Raw genomic sequence first — 3941 nt, 5'->3', positions numbered from 1 at the left:
CTTCAAATGTAAGGAATCTTACCTATAAAAGCACGTCAAAATTACTCATCAAAATTACTCATCCAAATAATGTAAAACAGGTGGTTTTTTTTTTTTTACTTCTTTTCAATAAAGATTTTCTAACGTACAGCAGAAGACTCTCAGTGTAGAAAACTGGGAACTATTTACCATGAGCAAACACGGGAAGCTGAAGGCACCCTGTGTTTGGAGAAACTTGCTTATAGAGGGTGGCAAGAGCAGTCATCACGTGGTCCTGTAAACTCGATTATACTACTTTGACATCTGCAATAGGTATTTCCTACCCATCAGAGCCTTTGCAAGGATTCAGGGGCAACACACACTGTATTTCACCCTGTGCGCCACTCTATTTTCATGTAAACAGTCACTCCTCCTCACTTAAATCGAAGTATTAGACATTCTCTTCTCTACACGGAAATTCTTAAACTCGATTTTAAAGTAAAGAGACCAATAGACTATAGTTGCATCCTCCTGAACAAGGAGGAAATAAATGGTGGCGTCCCCCCAAACGAGCACTCGCAGGAAGGGAGCTGAACGGCTGCAAGGATCAGCCGCAGCTGGGAGGGTGGCAAGTGCATCTCGGCGGGCACTGAGAGGCAGCAGAAGAAGGAACAGCGTTTAACTTGGAAAAAAAAAAAAACCAAAACCAAACCCACAGCGTTTGCACTACCAGAGACGCTCTTCCTTTTATATACAGAGCGCGTCACGAAGTACAAGCCATCCTCAAGAAAGCGTATATAAAATGCACCATCAAATATTACACCTTTGAAAGTGACAAGCGGAAAACAAGGGGCCTAATGTACTTAAGGGCGATCCTTCTGAACTTTTTCACTGGGTTTCATACGGTAAAAATACTTGTTGAAAAACCAAAACAAAACACACGCATAGACAAATTTGACAGTACCAAATTTGAACATACGTTCCAAGAACCGGCAGTCTCCAATTTGCCTTACCCAAAGCGTCTCATTCACAGTTTCCACCACCTCCTACGAGGGAAAAACACCACGCGAGCTGCAGAAGCCGAAGTTTACGCCACCGTTCCAAGCCCAGGCTCTGCAAACGGGGCGGCCACAGCCACCGGCGCGGCGGGGGCTGGTGCGTCCGGGCTCCCACCGGCAGGACGGGGCAAGCAGACGGTCACCGAGGGGAACAACTCGCCCCAACTCCTCCCGGAGCCTTAAAACCGCGTCCGCCCGGCCCGAGCCCCCTCACCCCTGGGGACGGCCCTTCCTTCCCACGAAGCCGCGCTCACCCACCGCTCCCCGAGCGCAGCGGCGGCCCGGACGGCTCCTACCTGCGACGGAGCGGTGTCGGCTCGCTGAGGGGCCGGTGACGGCGGCAGCGGCGCTGCCCACCGCCCCCCGCTCCCGCCCCCAGTCCCGGCGCGGTCCCTTCTGTCAGTGCGCGGCGCCGACTGAGCCTTCCCGCGCGCGCCCGAGCACGCACCGGGCCCTCGCACAACCCCGGTACCCGCGGGTGTATCCCTGCGCCGCGCCGCGCCGAGACAGAGCACGGCAGCCGCGCAGACCGGTCGTGGAACGGCCGCCGCCCTCACCTGCTGACAGCCGCCACGGCGGGCGGGGCGGGACGCACCGGGGCCGGTCGGCTGGGACAGGCGCCCCTCGGCGGCCGGACTTTTTTACGTTAACAGCCACCAGCTCGGCGGAAGGAGAAAAGAACCCACTGAACGGACGGGGAGATTTTCTTTTGAAAAGACGCGCGGAAGCTCACGATTGGTGGGAGGGCGGTCACGTGAACGCGCGGCGGAGCCAATCGGGAGCGCGGAGGCGGTTTGATTTCAAATGGCGGCGCAGGCCGGGGGCACCGCCCCTGCAGCCGTTCCCCGCCTCAGGGCGGCTCCGCCCGCCGACGCCTCCGCTTTAAAACCCGTCTCCAGCCTCAAAACCCTTCTCCAGCTTTAAAACCCATCTCCAGCTTTAAAACTCTTCTCTAGCCTCAGCCCCGCTGCGAGACAAGGGCTCTCCACCTCACGGGTGGAAGTTTGGGCTTGTACCTGGGCGGGAGTCCTCAGCCGCTCTGAGAGGGAGAGGGAGTCCCCGGGAAGCCAGCTGGGTCCCCAAGATGCACCTCCTTAGCGACTAATGCTGCTTCAGCCTCGTGAGAACTCCTCAGATCAGTCAAAAAAGGTCCAGAATCAGTTTATATTGCTTCAGCTTAACTTAGGCTTTCTAAACTAATTTAAATATCTGCATCTTCTGCACTGGTCTTCTGGTAGTGAGATTAAAATATTAAAAATAAGGGACTTTAAAGAAGGAAAAAACCAAGCAAAGATGGGAGGGAGAAAGCAGCAGTAAAAATTAAACTAGCATTTTAAGTCCCATTTTAATAAGCCATTTAATTACCTTCATGTATCTACATAAACTGATTCCCATCTCGGGTTTCTGACAGGAGTCCATTACTAAGGCTTCAATTTGAGAATCTGTAAGACAACCAAAAATCAACAACACTGTGCTGCTCTGTATTTGAAGACAGAAGAAAAAAAAAAAAAACACAACAAACTGGCAAGTAACCAGAATTTGGTTCAGTCACACAAAGGTAGAAAGAGCTGTTCCTAGACAAATCCAGTATCATTTCCATCCTCATCCTTGATTTTATATTTTCGATATTGCTATTGTGTTTGTATAAATTTAAAAATTCATCTCCAACCGACGAAATAAACTCCTGACACTAAAAAAGAAAAGAAGCCATAATTTGAAAACATCCAAGGAAAGAAAGGTAATTTTGAATATAATCTCAGATCAGAAACATTTTGCAGATTGAAAATGCTTTTAACTGTAGCCCTCTCCAGAATACAAGATCTCTTTTTCAAATGCTTTTAAAAATTTGTGCAGAAAAATGCAGATTATGCTGAGTCTGTACAACTTCCATCATTATATTCAGTTCTTCCTGTAGTTTGAACATTTGTAGCAGCAGTCTGAAATTGCAGAATATAGGCCCCAACTATGTAATTTTGTTCTCCGAAGGCTCCTCTATGTGATGCACAATATTAAGTTTTAAAAGCGAGCTCCCTATTTGTTTTCTCATTCTTTTTGACATCCAAGGGAGTCATGAAAGCTTCTGGACTTCTAGAGAAGAGATTGGAAGGTGCTGGTTTTGTCTCCAGGAAACAGTGTAGGAAAGTGTTTAAAAACCAAGGGAACGGAGTTTTGCCACACAAAACACGAGGATTCAGGTGACTTAACAGTCTCTGTCTCCCTGGTAGGCCAGTACTGAGGGGGACAGAGGGCAAGACTGTTCTGGTATGTTTGCTCAGACTGTCTGAAAACTCATCTTCTGGCCATGGTTCCACAAAAATCTAAGCTAAATTAACCTCTGTTGCTGGAGAAGTAAGTAGAAAAGAAATCTAAGATAAACCCAAAACCAAAGTACTTCCAGAAACTCTGAGTAATCCGAAATAAAGGGAGAGCAATTTACAGATGATATTTAAAATATACCCTGCATAACATACATAAGTTTGAATTTCTGATATTTTCCCCCTCTATTTCCTAGCCAGCAAACATGAACTTGTAACTAACACCTAAACCTGTTTTTTACCATTTAAGATGACCACAGGAGAAACATCCTGAAGGAGCAGTGTGGGTTCCAACTTGCACAGCTTTTTTGATATGCACCATATTATCAAAGACATTTAAAACCAAAACATTCCAGTTACCAGACTCCTTCAAAGAGCAACCCTTATTTTTACCATAACTAATTTACAGCAAGGACAAGCTTGCTCAACTCCTTTCTTCCTACCCCAACATCACATTTTTACAGTTCCGCTCCCCCCATCCCAAGATGGCTGGGGAGACTCCAAGGGAAAATAGACAGGTTTTTGAGTGATGCCTGATTTTTTAATTTTTATAATAAATACGCATTACTGAGATATAGAATCTGGTGACCTTAATTCCAAGTTAAAGTTC

This window comes from Strix aluco, chromosome 7, assembly GCF_031877795.1.
Source record: "Strix aluco isolate bStrAlu1 chromosome 7, bStrAlu1.hap1, whole genome shotgun sequence".
NCBI classification, from domain to species: domain Eukaryota; kingdom Metazoa; phylum Chordata; class Aves; order Strigiformes; family Strigidae; genus Strix; species Strix aluco.
The sequence above is the reverse complement of the archived record's forward strand: the minus strand, read 5'-3'. Positions refer to the sequence as shown.